Here is a 19,125-nt window from a genome sequence, read left to right as displayed (position 1 = left end):
CTTCTTCAAAAGTTTTAGGTTCAAAATGAGATACAAAGGCACAATGATTAACTGCATCTTTTAGTGAAGAACGGGTTTTTACCCCATGCATAGGATCACCAATTATTAACTCCTTAGGGTGGTTGTGAACATACCTCCATTCCTTGGGTAAGTCATTTGTACCTTGAGGTTGTTCTTGAATTTCTTCACCTTTCTCATTTTGTTTGACTTCTTGATCCTTGTCTTCTGGAGTTGCTGAGTCTTTCAGAGTGATCTCCTTCATACCTTTTATTAGTGGATCTGCATCATCAACACCCTCATTCTTCCTTGAAGGAAGATCGTTAGATTCATCAAAGACAACATGTATGGACTCCTCAACTACTAAAGTTCTTTTGTTGAAAACTCTAAATGCTTTACTAGTGGAGGAGTAACCTAGAAGGATTGCTTCATCTGATTTTGCATCAAATTTACCAAGTTTTTTTTTGCCATTATTTAATACAAAACATCGGTAACCAAAAATATGAAAATATGCAATATTTGGTTTTCTTCCTTTCCAAAGTTCATAGGGGGTTTTCTTTAAAAATTGTCTAATTAAAGCATGATTTAAAATATAACATGCTGTGTTAATAGCTTCTGCCCAAAAATATCTTGGAAGGTTGCTTTCACAAAGCATGGTACGGGCCATTTCTTCTAAGGTTCTATTTTTTCTTTCAACTACCCCATTCTGTTGGGGTGTCCTAGGAGCAGAGAAGTTATGGCCAATTCCATTTTCATCACAAAAATTTTCAAAGTTATGATTTTCAAATTCTGTTCCATGATCACTTCTAATATTTTGAATTGAAAACCCTTTTTCATTAGTGACTTTTCGATGAAATTTCGTGAAAATTTGAAAAGTTTCATTTTTGTGAGCTAAAAAGAAAACCCAAGTAAAACGAGAGTAATCATCAATTATTACAAATCCATATCGTTTTCCTCCTAGACTAGTGGTTCTAGTTTGTCCAAATAAATCCATATGTAAGAGCTCTAAAGGTCTAGAAGTTGAAACAGTGTTTTTGGATTTAAATGATACTCTAGTTTGTTTACCTAATTGGCATGCATCACAAATTCTATCCTTTTCAAAATTCAGTTTTGGCAAACCGAGAACTAAATCCTTTTTAATTAATTTTGAGAGAGAATGCATGCTAATGTGTGCAAGTCTACGATGCCACAGCCAACTAGTCTCATTTATTTTAGCACTTAAGAAAACTAGGCATTGCATGTCTAATTTAGTTAAATCATTCAAGTCTACCATATAAACATTGCCATGCCTATGTCCTATAAATTTAATGCCATCGTTAATAGGACTCGTCACAATGCAAACAGATGATTCAAAACTTACTTTATATCCTTTATCACAGAATTGACTAATGCTAAGTAAGTTATGCTTTAAACCTTTAACTAATAAAACATTCTCAATGTATTTGGAGGGAGTGATACCAATGTTACCTATCCCGATGATCTTTCCTTTGCCATTATCTCCAAAGGTGACCATCCCTCCATCCTTTCCATTTTTTTCTCCCTTTTCCTTGTCTTTTTCTTTTCAGATTTTTTCTATCTTTTTCTCACAATATCCCATGCCTAAATCCCTCTTAGATCAGATTTTATCCCTTATGGGGCACCCTTTATATAAGGTATGAATGGGTGCCACATAATTTCCCAAGAGGTGCCAACTCTTGGCGTCCCTTAATCCTTACACGCACAAAATAAATTTTTTAGCATGGAATCCAAGGATTATAGCATGGAATAATAAGTGTTTTATATATAGAAGGACCCTTCCTCTATGTAGAAAAATTATGATGCCATCTTATGGTGAGTGGGATAATGGAATAGGCGTGAAACTAAGAGTCCAAAATAAGATGGACTCTTCCATAATTCAATGCACATAATAAAGGGCATCCCAATTATTTTTGGCATGGAGTTCCTTCCAAGAGAAGGATTCTTCCTTCTCTACTGCACCCATAAATCCAAGAGTCATCACATGACATGAGGGAATAAACGAATTACGTGGAATATGGTAAGAAATTTAAGAGGAGTAAATCAGAAGGACTTCTCCACCTAAATGCCAAAATAAATGGGGTAGCATTTTTTTTTCTTGCATGTGGATTAGCGTGGAGGAGGTTGATTACATATGGAACACTTTCATAATGTTGCCCAGCTATGCAACCCAAGAGGGGGGGGGGTGAATTGGGTTTCTAAAAAATTTTAAGCCCAACAGATTACTTATGAAGATCAAAACAAAGACTTTAATTCAATATTAATTACCTAAATCGGAATGCAAGAATATAATAAAGAAATAAAGTGAAGAGATAAAGCACACCACAAACACAAGGATTTATAGTGGTTCGGTGCTAACCTTGCACCTACATCCACTCCCCAAGATCCTACTTGGGAATTTCAATCCACTATCCTTTGTATTCAACCCGAATACAAAACGTCGGAAACTCCGACACTAGCTATCCCAAGCTAGAACACTTTTTCCCGGGTACAAGTAAACCCAAAACACTCCGATTTCAGGTTCGGATCAACCTTTTCTTGTTTTGGAAATCCTCCAAAAACAAGAACAAAAACTCACAAAGAGTTAGAAAATTTAGAGCACAGATTAATACAATAACAACTCCTTAAATGAGCGAATATAACAATAAAAGCTTTACTCAAATGAAGAACCCCTTTTTCAGATTTTCTCAAAGTGGATGAACGCTTGAATGCTTGAGAAGAGGTTGATTGTTGATTGAAGATCTCTTGAAAGCTTTGAAACGATCTCTAGATCAAGGTTGAAACAATAGCGTGAATAATTCTCTCCTTGAAAAGATCTTGCTTTTCTCTTTCACAATCTCTCTGGTATATTGTGGATCCTCTCTCTTTTTTTTTTTGGATTTTTCATTGATCTCAGGCTTTTTCTTGCAAATTTCGGATCCTTTCTTCTCTTCTTCTCTTTTTCTCTGCTCATTTGATTTCACGTTTGATCCTTATTTAATCTGCAATTTCTTTCACCATTTAAAGCATTTTGTAGCATTAGAAGCACAATTTAGGTAGATAAAGAGCCGTTAGAGGATTTTTAGGAAGCATAAATGGCAATTAAAATGGACAAAAAAATAGCCGTTGCTGACATTTCCTGTCGCAGGGGTCGACTCATGAGTCGACTCATGCTTCAAGGGTCGACTCATGAGTCGACCTCTGTTGCAAAAACCAGAGAATGTGTTTCTAGAAAAAATTTAGGTAGATAAAGAGCCGTTAGAGGATTTTTAGGAAGCATAAATGGCAATTAAAATGGGCAAAAAAATAGCCGTTGCTGACATTTCCTGTCGCAGGGGTCGACTCATGAGTCGACTCATGCTTCAAGGGTCGACTCATGAGTCGACCTCTGTTGCAAAAACCAGAGAATGTGTTTCTGGAAATTCTTGGCTCAAATTAGCAGGGGTCGACTCATGAGTCGACTCATGCCTTGTGGGTCGACTCATGAGTTGACTCACAGGTCGTGCCAAGCCAGAAAACTAGCATGCCAAGGAGAATTTTTGCGTGCCAATCAGCTCACAGTGCCATGAGTTGACTCATGAGTCGACTCATGCACTTCAAACCTTCATAACTTCAAAAATATAAGTCCAAACATAATGAAATTTTCACCAATAGATTTCAAATCATTTGTTCTACCAAATGGTACTATCAAATCAGGATTTTAGTGAAATTATGATTTTGCCCTTGAAGAGCATAAGGACTTTTTCATTTTAAAATTATTTATATCCCTTCAATCTGCTTTGTAATCATCAAAATCAATCTAGGAGCAACACATAAAAATCAAATAAGTCACCTATTTAATTATAGGTTCAAACTTAATCATATTAGGTCGAGGCAACAAGCTAAGGGTTAGCACAAACACCTTTGCCCTGAACCCAATTGGGAACTTGGATTAATTCATGTGCTAAAAATTTAATTAACCCATCAAATTTATAATAAATCTAAATAGATTAGATCAAGACCAAATTTTTATTGTGTGTGATCCATTAGATTTCAAATCTAGCCAGCAGTGGATCCAAACTCTCGACATAGCCCTAATTTGATTAGATTAGGTCAGCTCAAGAGTCCCAATCAACTAGAACTCTTCCTAGTTAATTCTCAAATTAAACTTATTTAAATATAATGAGTCTACAAGTCAAGATTGATGTCTAGCAATGTGTTATGACTATCTAAAAAAATTAAAATTTGATAAAAATATCAAAATTACCTTTCATAGTGAGTTACCGTGCAATTCAATCCTTCGATCACACAACATCTGAAACAAGCCACGGGCATGAAATCATGTCAAGCTCAAATACCTATACATATGTATCTCGATCCAATAATGATGATTTGATTGATGAACCTATAGAAATCTTTTCTACTGTTCATTGTTGCTCTGGCCAGAGACTCTCAAAGTCATCATCCTATGAGATCACATAAGATGTTGTCTCCTCTTACAAGAAGTGATCGATTCCTTGTTGATCATTCATAACCTCCATGCACACTTCACTATACCTAGAATATCCCACACACCTCTCAAAATGGTATGCTAGGGAATAAATCAAAGTAAGGATCCATAAACATAAGGTATCATGGTGATCTCAATCAAAAGATCACATGCACCACTCTCACTGGAGAACCATCTGTCGACATGCTGTAAGACTTCATCAAATATTCTTTCTATGAGTCAGTTCAGTGAACTCATTCTCTAATGAGCATCTACATCTTTGTATTAGTATCACCACATAAGTAATTGTGAGATCAACCAGCCTCTCCATCGAGCATACATAGGATATACTAGTCTTATCGGTATCATCGATCTCTGACTTAATGATCCAATGACTGAGAATATTTTAGATTAAAGCTATCAAAATTTTAGATCTCAGTGGTATGATCTCATCATAGCTCTAATCTATGGGTTTTATCATAATTATAAAAAAATGATGTAGTAAATGATAAAACATAATACCTCATGAATAAAATAACTAATGTCATGTAAATGAGTAGGAAGAAAATACAAAAAAATCTTTTCATATTACCCATGTGATTGGCTTGTAGGGTACTATACTTTCAATCTTCCACTTGTACTAAAATCAATTGCCCCTGCACTTGATGCTCATGCAATCAAGGTGGCAAACACACTGCTGCTGTGTAAAGGCTTAGTGAACTGATCCTTTATACTGTTCTTTATATGAACTCATTTTATAATCAAATCATGAATGAGGTGAATGTACCTTAGGATGTGCATGAGTTTCTAGTGAGACCACACCCAACTCAGTGATGAACCCTTCATCAGGCGACCTTCCTTAACAATCTTTACTCACAGCAATTAACTGAGTCATAACCAGTTTGCTATTTGAAAATCTTCTAATTCACTACTCCTCTAGTACTTTTCAAGTACTTTGAAAAGCTTTTCACAGTATTCAGAAGATTCTATCATGGATCTACCTAAAATCAGTGATCATACACAAGGCATAAATCACATCAGGCTTGGTACATTGAATATATGGATAAGTAAATTCTTTTACATCTATTCATGTTGAACCCTTTCAACATAAAGTCCATGTACCTAGACTGAGACAAGCCTAACATCCACTTACATTTATCGCTATAGATGCCAAATATATTGGATGCTTAACCCAAGTATTTTTCACAAAATTTTTTTGTGATAAGCATGTCATTGATCAAGTGTAATATCGGGACTACCTTTTCAATATGTTGTATGTCTTCCACATAAATAAATCAAGAAGTTAGTGGGACTCCTACTTATCTTCTTGCACACATTTGGTTCATCCATATTTCTATAAAATCAAATATTGTAACTATCTCATCAAAAATAAAAGTAGCAACTCCTCAATACCTGCTATAATCCATAAATAGATTTGCCCTCCTACTAAAAACAAACTCTGTAAATGGTGTGTGGTAATAGCAAGTAAAAATTCCAATTGACATTCCTGATAGCGATCTATTGGGTCACACCCATAGATGCTTCAACCATATCCTTGGTTTATTCATAGGGAGTTCATTTTGGATTTCATGGTTTCAAACCATCTGTCAGGGTCTCTACTCAAGACTTTCTCCAAATAGGTCAAGAAAATATCATTCACAATGATGTATAGAGTATAGTCATTCCCAATGATAAAATTCATATTTTGAGTAGTACATTACACACTCAGATTGACCTTTGGTGAGAAGATGTGTGTTATAGTTGTACCTCATGAATGGGCACATCTAGTCAAGGATCAACTTGTAAACACTCCACAGATTATGATAGGATAGTGTTGGATTCTGATGGTGCATTGAAAGGGTTAGGTATTTAAAATTTTTATTCAAAACACCCGATGCATCAAAAACTCTAATGCCCAGAAACCCTTGACTATAATATTCAAAGTATAATAAATATAAATTAAGATAAGAAGAATACCTATAGCACTAATTCCAATTTATACAAGGCATCCAAGTGTCCGCCCTCCAATGATGATCCACATAATAATTGAACCAAGGACAGTGCTCCTTCTTCACCTTGCTTCAAGAGTTCTAGCCACTAGAACTCGACTAGGCTCATACCGATCAAATTTCTCCAAGCAACTAACTCCACCCTCTCAGAACCTCTCCTGAACTTCTGATCCTCCTTTTTTAGGACTCTCACTACCTTTGTTAGGAACAGATAAGGTTTTGTCTTAAATCCCAAAGCCATATCCTAAAACTAAGATAGGTTGTAAGAAAGAAAGGAGAGCAACGGAGATCAAATTAGAAACTCTTTCTGAATACCTCAGACACCTAGTGCCCTGACCAATTTATAGCCACTATAGGGATGCCAAAATAGAGGGATGCACCTCATCCAAGAGGTCTATCTGATCTGATTATCAGAGATAAGAGTTCTTTCAAACAGAAGGACTCTTATTAATGATACGTCGATCAGCACCCTGCTCTGCGTGTGCGACCAGAGAAGGGATATTTTCACATCCCTTCTCAATTCAAAAAAATCTTCAAAAATTTATATGTATAGATAATTCAATATTGATTCTAGAACATATAATAAGTAGATAAAAATTCCCAAAAATGGATGTGTTCTCTCATCCTTTCATGCAAAGTCTGATCACCATACGTGCAGGCGTGAGGAGGAACTTATGGCATCCAGATAAGTCTGAAAAAATTCTAAAAAAATTATCAAAAATATCTTGTTAAATATGGAATGTTATAACTAAAAATTTTTCTATTTTAAAAGCATTTGATGAGGAGAAGGACTCTCCAAATCTCAGATAGATGCGACACTTTTGTGCACATGTGTGAGACTTTCTTCATTTTTTTAATTTTTCTCCACTACAAAAATTTTAGAAAAAATACATCTCATGCTTTGAGATGTGCAACAGAAGATGGAGGGTGATATGGGTTACCACATGTATCTTAATCCCATGTCAGAAGGACTCTTTTCTTCTGCCCACGCCAACACTTGTACACAGAACTTGTTTTGCACCAAGAGTCCTTCACAACTTGGACTCTTCATAATTGGCGCTAAAATAGGATGTGGCATCCCAATTTGGGCTGCTTCTAGGTGGCATGATCTAACCCAAGTACTCACTAAATTGGGCTAGCTAATTAGTAAGGGATGAGATCAAATTGACCTCCAAAGGAGCAAGGGTTCCACACATGCTAGCATGCTTATCGGAGACCTGATTGAATCCAAAATTTCAACCAACCTTTTTCAAAAGGATCCTTGGCTAATTTTCTTATGTGTATGACCCATTGGGTTCCAAATGTAGCTGACAGTAGGTCTGACTATAAGTTGACCAAATTTGATTAGATTTTAATCTAATCAATTTGGATCCAATCGAGCTAACCCAAATTCAACAATTATAATCCTTTCTAATTGGCCATCAAATTAAATTTTTTAATTTAATAAAAAATTTACAAGTCAAGATTAACATCTAGCAATGCATCATGACTATCCATAAGATATAAAATTTGATAAAAATACTAAATATATCCTTTAGTGGCAAGTTACCATACAATTCAATCCTTCGATCATTCCTGCACTCTTAATATATTCATAAGTATGGAATCATGTCAAACTCAAATACATATTCATATCGATTCTCAGTTAACCAATGATGACTCCAATGAAGAAGTATTAGAAACTCTTTCTAATCTCTTTCTGCTTTTTGCCAAAAATTTTTTCAAGTCATCTAGGATTGAGAATACACAGGATGCGATCTCCTCTTACTAGGAGTGATCAATTTCATGTTGACCTATACACAACCTTCATATACACTTCACCACATCCAGAATACCCCGTACATATCTTAATTCCATGCCTGGATATGAACCAAAATATGAGTTCATGTGCATAAGATTCTATGATGGTCTCAGGTCTAAAGATCACTTGCACAACTCCCACTTAGAGAACATCTTTGACATGCAAGTAAGGCTTTCATAAGATGTTCTCTTTCATTGAGTCAATTCAGTGGACTCATTTCTAAATGAGCATCCATATCTTTGTATTAGTATCCCACACAAGTGGCTAGTGAGATCTGCCACCCTCTCCATCGAGCATACATAGGATGTGTCAGTCTATCCAAATATTGATCTCCAACTCAATGCTCCTACGATCATAAATGTTTAAGATTAGAATTTTAAGATTTTAGGTCTCACTAGCATGACCCATTCATGTCTCCTAAAATCATTGTCCTAATCTTTGGGGTTCATCATAATCTTAGATATAATAAGATAAAGCTAATATGATGAATCAATATCTCGAATAATAAATATTATTTCAGGAGTTGAAAAATTACAAAAAAAAGTTCCATCGTAACACACTTGCGATTGGCTTATAGGGCACTCTTCTTTAATCTCACTTGCACTAAAGTTAATCATCTTTATATCTCATAAGATGGCGATTATATAGCTACTTTGGTATGGCCTCAGTGAATGAGTCTGCATATTGTTCTTTCTGTCTACTCATTCAAGGACAACATCTTGTGTCTAACGAGATGGAAGCATCTGAGGATGTGTTTGGATCTATAATGAGACTTAGGTTCTTTGCTTGAATAATGACCCCAATGTTATCACGATAGAGTGACACTGATCCTTCATTCTTAGGAATGACTCCTAAATCTATTTGATGAATTTCTTCATCCAGACAGCTTCCTTAATGGCTTCACTAGTAGCGATGTACTCTGTCTCTGTAATTAAGCCTGATACTATCTGCTGCTTGGAGCTCTTCTAACTACTGCCCCATCATTTAGGATAAACACATACCCTGATGTCGACTTGCTATCATCCACTTTTCAATGATCCTCTCTTAGATCAGCTTGAAATCTAATAGCTATGCCCAAAGAATAAACTATATCAGGCCGGGTACATAGCATGGCATACATAATTGATCCCATAGCCAAAGCATAAAGGATTTCATTCATCCTCTTTCTCTCTTTAATGTCTTAGGATATATTTTCTTGGAGAGATGTATACCATGACTTGCAGGCATATAACCTCTCTTACTTGCCTCCATATTAAACCTCTTTAATATGAGATCTATGTACCGTGACTGGGATAAGCTTAACATCCTTTAGATCTATCTTTATAGATCTTTATACCCAGTATATAGGATGCTTCATCCAAATCTTTCATGAAAAACTTATTCGATACCCAAGTCTTGACGATTGTATCATTGGGATATCATTCCCAATAAGCAGTATATGTCATCACATACAGAACCAAGAAAACAACAGCACTCTCACTTGTCTTCTTATACACATATGGTTCATCCTTATTTTTGATAAAGTCAAACTCTTTGACTGTCATATCAAATCGGATGTTCCAACTCCTCAAAGCCTGCTTCAATCCATAGATGGATCTCATTAGCTTGTTCACTTGATTTGCCCTCCCACTTAAGATAAATCCTCTGACTAAGTCACATAGACCTCTTCCTCTAGATTACCATTGAGGAAAATGATCTTGACATCCATCTGTCAGATCTCATAGTTATAGTATGCCGCTATAGCAAGCAAAATTCGGATGGACTTGAGCATAGCCATTGGTGAGAATATTTCATCATAGTTAATTCTTTAGCTTTGACTGAAATCCTTCGCCACCAACCTAGCTTTGTAGATTTTTACTTGGCCATCTACTCCGATCTTCATCTTGAAGATCCACTTGCATCCTATTGGTATCACACCCTTAGGTGCATCAACCAAGGTCCTACTTGGTTGATATACATCGAGTCATCTCAGATTTTATGGCTTTCAGCCATCTGTCTGAGTCTCTACTCATGACAACTTCTGAATAGGTTAGTGGATTATCATCTTGAATGATGTTGATCATATTATTATCAAATCTCAGAGGTGCATGATGCACTCTATCTGACCTTCAGAGAAGGTATGTATTGTGGATGTACCTCATCTTTAGGTACTTCTGATTAAGGATCCTTTTGTGATCCAACCACTGATATTTTTGGATCGATTTGTAGATCATGAACTTCAGTAAGTTCAATTTCCTCCCACTACCTCCTTTTTGGATGAGTTCATTTTTCAAGAAAGTGGTGTGCCTACTAACAAACACCTTTTGTTCAGTAGGTGGTAGAAGTAGTATCCATTAGTTTCTTAGGATACCCTACAAATCTCACTTATCTGATCTAGCACTAAGCTTATGTCCAAAAATATTTCTAATAAGCAGGACACTCCAAGTCTTAAGATGTTTAAGATTAGACTTCTTTCCCTTCCATATCTTATATGGTGTGCTTGCAACAGACTTTGAAGGCACCCTATTTAATATGTATGTGGTAGTCTCTAGTGCATTATCTCTAGAAAGATATTGAAAGATCAATGAAGCACATTATGGACTGTACCATATCCATCAAAGTATGATTCTCTTTCTGCTATACCATTTAACTGGGGTGTATAAGGAGAGATCCATTCAGAGAGAATACCTTTACTTTTAAGATGATCAAAAATTTACTGGATAAGTATTCTCCTCCTCGATCAGATCGAAGAACCTCGATACTTTTTTAGTTTGTTTCTTGATCATACTTGATACTCTTTGAACTTATCAAAGGTTTCGAATTTATGTTTCATAAGATACACATATCCGAACTTGATAAATCTTCCATAAAGAGATAAAATAGGAGTATCCTCCTCTGACCTGAGTTATCATTGGTCACATACATCTGTATGTACTAGGGCTAACAACTCATTCGCCTCTCTCCATATCCAGAAAATGGAGTCTTGGTCATCTTACCCATGAGACAGATTATAAGTTCTCAATGATTCTATCATATGTCGATTCAATGATTATTCATATGGGTTAAAAATTTTCTTTGTATAACTTGTTAATGTTTGACTCATAATATGACCAAGGTGATAATGCCAGAGATATGTGACATTCACATCTTCTCTCTTTCTTTTCATATTTCTTTCAATATGAAAATATTTTCATTAAGTGCATGAATTAAAAGATTGTTATCAATATAACTACTACCATAATATTCATTAGAAAAAAAATGAAGCATCATTTTTCCATTAGCCTTATTTCATAACCTTATTTTTACAACAAAGGTATAGAAATAATATTTTAATACCTTTGGCATGTAATAACAGTCTTTTAATTCTAAAATTTTATCCAAAGGTAAATCAAGCATATAGATTTCCACAGCCTTTGCGCTAATGGACTCTCACTTGTGCCATAGAGCTCGAGGTCACCTCTTTTCAGACCTTTGATATTCTGTAGTCGTTATAATGAATTATAAATATACGATCTACAGGTGTATCTAATACCTAGATATTAGAGTTTGAATACTCAATAAAAATAGATCTGTATCATATACACACTTTTTGGTGCTACACATGCACCCTGCTTCAACTTGCAAGATATTCTTGCAATTATACTCTCAATGACCAAATTGTACAAAATAATAATAATCCTTAAGGACATCTTTTGCCTTCTCATTATTACTGACCATCCAAGGACAGGATATCTCACTTCAGAGTATCTTCTCTCGATACGAATCTTATTTGCAAGTTCCTCAACAATCCACAGAGTTGGATCGGTCAACATATTTTTATTTATGGTATCATGTAGTGAAAATAAAGAAGCCATAATGTAGACTATATCTACATAAATAAGAACAATAGTATAAGCAGACCACTCATGTTTGACATGCATAACTAGATGAGGACTTTTAAACTAGTTATGTCTCCACTATTTTATTGGATACCATAGCCCTCTCCTATGGTAAACGAGAAATCCTAATCTTGTTTCTTAATGGGTTGAGATCCTAATCCCTCAATGAAGCCTTGTGGATATCACAACAAACCTCAATAAGTTCAAAGATAGAAAAACTATCCAATTGCATCTCATACAACTCTCAACATAACCTGCCTCTAAAAATACTCATAGCCTTGTGGATATCACAACAAAACTATAGTATTTTTAGTTAAGTCAGACCCTTCATTTCATTAGCCATATCTGAAAAATGATGTCCTTGTGGATATCACAACAAAGTAATATATCCAAATATGGCATAAAGCATATAATATGCATCAAGATAAATCCACATCAATCTCATAGCAAGTTTGTGGATATCACAACAAACCTACTATGATTTTTGATAGGATATTGACTAGGCATGAAGGAAGGCATATGTAGTGTTCAAAATACTGAGCTATCTTATTCAAGATTCGAACTAATCCAATTGGATTAAAAATGTTAAGATTGGTGGGGGTCCCCCGTTGCTTTTCTTAGCACCAATAAAATTGACAAGGCCAGCAACAATAATCAATAAATAACCACCGTACTTGAAATACTTCTTAGATAATAATTAATTAATCGATTCAAGAAAATAGGTCAACTACTAATTTACAACACTACGACTTAATATGATTTTTATTGAGGGCTTTAATGGTCTCAAGCACATCCTAATTCAATCACAATGATACATTATTATAGTTATATCTTAATAATCATACAACTAATCATGGCATCTACTCATATCTCTAAGATATAAAATCATAATCATTCAATATGATTATAACTAAGCATCTCAAGCATATCATATATGCATAAAGTTCTTAATAACATACATGAATAAAAATATTCTTTTCATGGTTCTTCTTCTTAGGACATCACAATGGCACCCCTACATGCCCATAAGAGTATATTGAATAGGAAGAGAGGATCTCTGAACCTACTTGCTCTTATGATCGGACGGCTGGTGATGAACCAATTAGAGTACTAAGCTACTAAAAAGATTTTATACATGCATCATGCATTTTATATTTAAAAAATATCTCTAAGACATGTGAGGGTTTGGATGTTCAATCGGTTCAACCTTTGACCACTTGAACCAAACCAAAAACTCATGTTTGATCACAATCAAGACAATTTCTAACCTTTGATTATATAGATCAAGATAGGCTCTGATACCACTATTGGGTTTCGTGGTGCAGCAAAGGTTAGGTGTTTAAAATTTTTATCAAAACACCCGATGTACCAGAAATCCCATGCCCAGAAACCCTTGACTATAATAATGCAGAATAATAATATAAACTTAGATAAAACAAATACTTTAGTGCTAAATCATAATTTTCACAAGATGTCCAAGTGTTCACCTCAAATGGTGATCCACATGAAAACTGAACCAAAGACATGCTCCTTCTTCATCTTGCTTCAAGATTCAGCCACTAGAACTCGACTAGCCTCATACTGATCAGATTTCTCCAAGAAACTGACTCCATCCTCTTAGAACCTTCTCTAAACTTCTGATCCTCCTTTTTAGGACCCTCCAAATTTGTTAGGATCAGATAAGGTTTATCTTAAATCCCAAAGCCTTGTCCTAAAACTAAGATAGGTTGTAAGAAAGAAAGGAGAGCAACGGAGATAAATTGAAACTCTTTCTGAATACCTCAGAACCTAGGCCCCGATGAATTTATAGCTACTAGAGGGATGCCAAAATAGAGGGATCACCTCATCCAGAGGTCTATCTGATCTGATTATCAGAGATAAGAGTTCCTTCAACAGAAGGACTCTTATCAATGATACGTCGATCAGCACCTGCTCTACACGTGGACAGAGAAGGATATTTTCACATCCCTTCTCAAATCAAAGAAATCTTAGAGGATTCAATCTTAATTCTAAAACATATAATGATAGATAAAGTTCTCACAAATAGATTATTCTTTCATCCTTTCATGCAAAGCTGATCACCATGCGCAGGCATGGAGAACTTATAGCATCCGTTTGGCACCAGATAAGTCTGAAAAAATTCCAAATAAATTATCAAAAATAGATGTCAAATGTGAACATTATACCAAAAAATATTCTATTTTGAAAGCATTTGATAAGGAGAAGTACTTTCTCAAATCTTGAGAGATGCGATGCTTTTGCACACACGTGCAAGACTTCCTTATTTTAATTTTTCTCCACCCCAAAAATTTAGAAAAAATACATCTCATGCTTTGAGATGTGAACCAGAGATGAAGGGTGATATGTGCCACCACACAATCTTAATCCCATCCAGAAGGACTCTTTTCTTCTGTCCCACCAACACTTGTATGCAGAACCTGTTTTGCGCCAAGAGTCCTTCACAAGTTGACTCTTCATAATGGTGTTAAAATGGGATGTGGCACCCCAATTTAGGCTACTTTAGGTGGCAGACCTAATCAAATACCACTAAATTGGGCTAGCTAATTTGCAAGGGATGAGACCAAATTGATCGCCAAAGAGCAAGGGTTCCACAACGCTAGCATGCTTATCGGACCCTGATTGAATCCAAAATTCCAATCAACCTTTTTCAAAAAGATCTTGGCCAATTTTTATATGTGTGTGACCCATTGGGTTTACATCTAGCTAGTAGTAGGTTGGGTACAGTTGATCAAATTTGATTAGATTTCAATCTAATCGATTTAGGTCCAATCGAGCTAACCCGAGTTCAACAATTATAATCCTTTCTAATTGATGATCGAATTAAACTCTTTTAATTTGATCAAAAATTTACTAGTAAGATTGGTATCTAGCAACGTATTATGACTACCTAAAAGATGTAAAATTTTGATGAAAATCAAATATGCCCTTCAGTGGCAAGTTACTATACATTCGATCTTTCGATCATCCCTGCACCCCGAATATGTCATGAGTATGGAATTATGTTAAATTCAAACACATACTCATATCGATTCTTAATTAACCAATAATAACTCCAATGAAGAAGTATTAAAAACTCTTTCTAATCTCCTTTCTATTTTTGGCCAAAAGATTTTTTTCAGTATCTAGGATTGAGAATACACAGGTATTCCATCTCCTCTTACTAGGAGTGATCGATTCATGTTGACCTACTCACAACTTTGAAGGAACCAGATCTAAGATTTTAGGATTAGGTCTTGCAACTTTTTCAAGATCATGCAGCGGAAGACTAAAATAAATTAAAATTTATCCTATAAAATTAGAGAATCTCTAGATCTAAGATCTATTACATGATTATTATATGACATTAAATCAAAAATTAAAAATATAAAAATTAAGAACTATATGTTGATCATATCAACATGTTTCTATACTACATCTAATGTATGTAAAATATAATAGATCAGATCTATTATCTTGCAATTTAGATGTTCTAACTTTGTTGATCCAGGCTTGAAGATGATGTTGCAAGCCGCACATGTATCCGGCCTCTAGGAGTCATCCACACAAGCCTACAAATCACGATCAGAATTTCTGGTCTAGGAAATCAGCACAATATGCTAGTACTGTGCTGATTCTTCTTCGATGGTCGGTCGATGCTTTTTTTTCTTGATTTAGACTCTTTCAAAGATGAGAAGTAGGAGAAGGAGTTTTAGATCTGAGATACTCTCAGAAAACTCATAGATAGAGGAAGAAGAGGTGAACTCAGCAATCCTAGAAGAAGACCCTCTTCTTCTTCTCTTTGCTCTCACCTAGACACCTAATTTTGTGTCTATTATATCTCCATGCTCCAAAAATTTTTCTCTCTAATTCTCACACACCCCAAAGGTCTATCAATGGTCTATAATCCACAAAACTTTCAAGAAAAAATTCATCTTAAATACTAAGATATGAAGAATCCTTGTCTAGATAAATGCTTAGTCAAGAAAAATCTAAACAGGGCAAGACAAGTGGTGCCCAACTCTTGGGCACCCCCTCATTTTTTTTTGGCCATGGACCACCAGAAAAAGGTACACAATATGTGCCATAAAAGTTATAAAAGTCTCAAAAAAAATTTACATAAAATCAGTGCCATAAGGAAAGAGTTTTGGTTTCCTAAAATTCTATCTTATAGAATTTGAAATCCAAACTAATTCTTACTTTGACTTGATCCACAACCACATTCCATGTAAAAAAGAGAGAAAGAGAGGAAAGCTTTAGGCATGTGTGAAGGCTTGGGAGAGAAGGTTTTGTCACACAAAATAAAAGAGAGTGGGCATGGGGGGCTAAGGTGGCGCAAGGTGAAATCTTAGTCTTACTAGGATTCTATCTATGACTTTTTCAAATTTGTTTCTCAAATAAATCAAACTAAACAAATCAACCCAATTAAAATAGGTCTTAACCCAATTAAGAATCTAATTTAATCATATTAAATTAGATTTAAATATGATTTAATTTTTTAATCGAAATTAGAAATTAGGTTGACCCAAGTCCTATTGGAACTAGGATATTTTTTCTTGCACTTGGCTTATCCAATAAATCAATTGGACTTGATCCAGTTAAGCCCAAACTAATTTAATTAAATCATATTCAATTAGACTTAATCTTAGCCCATTGGCTTAATCAAATTAAGCCAATTAGTAATTGAATTGCTAATCGATCCTCCTACAACACTTGCACTAGGTTAAATGTCCATCATATTGATCATTTAACCCTAGAACGATTCTTAATCGTTGATCAACCATCCGATCGGATCATGAACTCTAATGTGTGTAATCTCATAGATCCGAACCTAAGCCAGTAGCACAAAAATAAATTTTTATATCAATCAAAGTGATCATCTAGCAATGGTACCTGACGTCGGATAGGTCAAATGTGTAGAACAGCATCCTTAGAACCCATGCGGATATAGTTTCCATATAATTCATCCCCTTAACCAAAATACTCATAGACACCTCAGAGTTAAACTATCAACTCTGATCAGGTTGTCCACATTGTATTTTAAAATATCAAATCTATCTGATGGATTATCCTGGAAGGATTTTGCTAAATTGAAATACAGTGACTCATTCTTCTCCAACTCTTGAAGTGGTCAATCCATCTTGATCATATTCTGACTTCGCAAGTAATTCACTGTGCCCAGAAGCCTTCCGTCACTGAATTAGAAATTTAGATAGTCCAGTACCAAAGCACAGTGAGTTGCTTGGCAAGTCACTGAGGCGATCTCAGTCTAAGGGACCACTTATACCTATATCCCATCAGAGACATTCTCGACAGTAGAATACTCTGGGATTGGTCACGTTCAATGACAATGTACCTTATACATCTCACCTGTATGCCATACCAGTGTCTCCACACTCTTTGGTTAAGAGGACAACCAACCCATATGGCCTACAGCGACCTATGCTCGATAGAAGCTGTCGTCCTTATTAACAACCTATCATTTGGTCGTGAACTGTTTTAAGGACTAATCGATAAATTCTCTCTTTATCGAACCTAAATAGTCCTAAGGACTTCATCACAACAATGGAGTTCATTAGAAGATGAAAACTTATGATAAAAATGCAAAATATATTTTATTTATTAACAAATCAATTACAATACTTGGTTGCTCAAACCCATCAACAGTTGACGATTTGCTTTTGAGACATATTTTTCCAAAACTCCCACTTGTCCTAAAGCCACTCCAGCCAGTATTCTAATATCCATCTTTGACTTGTGGTTGTCGAACTCCTTTATCGTCCAGGCTTTAGTGAAGGGGTCGATCAGGTTCTTCTTTCCATTGATCTTCTGAAGGTCGACGTCACCTCGATCTACGATCTTTCAGACCAGGTGGAAGCGGTGCAAAGTGTGCTTCATCCGTTGGTGTGCTTTGGGTTCCTTCACCTGAGCTATGGCACCAGTGCTGTCGCAGTAGAGCAAGACCGGACCATCGAGGGAGGGTGCTACTCCGAGCTCAGTGATGAATTTTCTCAGCCACACAACTTCCTTCGCAGCATTCGATGCTGCAATGTACTCTATCTCACAAACAGAGTCTGCCACAGTATGCTGCTTGAAACTCTTCCAGCAGATGGCTCCACCATTCAAAGTAAACATAACCCGACATGCTTCTACTGTCATCATGGTCAGATTGAAAGTTGAAGTCTGTGAACCCCACAAGTTTCATATCTGACTCGTTATAAACCAACCATTAGTCCTTAGTATTTCTTAAATACTTAAGGATGGCTTTAACCACTTTCCAGTGGTTTTCTCCTAGATCAGATTGGTATCTACTCACTACTCCTAGTGAGTATGCCACATCTAGTCTTGTACATATCATGACGTACATGTTAGATCCCATGGTCGAAGCATATGAGACTCTACTCATACACTCTCTCTCTTCAGGAGTTGTCGGATAATCCTTCTTAGAGAGAGAAATTTCATGGCCTATCGATAGATAGGCCTTCTTGGAATTCTTCATGCTGAACCTCTTCAGTACAATGTCTATGTACGTGGATTGGGATAACCCAAGCATCCTTTTAGATCTATCCCTATAGATTTTCATCCTAGGATGTAGGATGCTCTACCCAAGTCCTTATGGAGAACTGCGATGACAACCAAACTTTTATTCCCTGTAGTGCGGAGATGTCATTCCGATTAAGAGAATGTCATCCATGTACAAGATAAAAATACCACAACTGGACCATTTGTCCATTTATAGATGTAGGGCTCTTCTCCATTCTTAATGAAGCCATATATTTTGATCATTTATCAAAATGCATGTTACAACTCTAAGAAGCTTGCTTCAATCCATAAATAGATCTCTGAAGCTTGCACACCTTGACTCATCTGTAGATGTAAACCCCTCAGGTTGTATCATATACACTTCTTCGGTCAGCTCTCCATTCAGAAAAGCTATCTTTACATCCATCTGTCAGATCCCATAATCCAGATGGGCAGCTATTGCAAGCATTATCCGATTGG

This window comes from Elaeis guineensis, chromosome 8, assembly GCF_000442705.2.
Source record: "Elaeis guineensis isolate ETL-2024a chromosome 8, EG11, whole genome shotgun sequence".
In the NCBI taxonomy this organism is placed as follows: Eukaryota; Viridiplantae; Streptophyta; class Magnoliopsida; order Arecales; family Arecaceae; genus Elaeis; species Elaeis guineensis.
The sequence above is the reverse complement of the archived record's forward strand: the minus strand, read 5'-3'. Positions refer to the sequence as shown.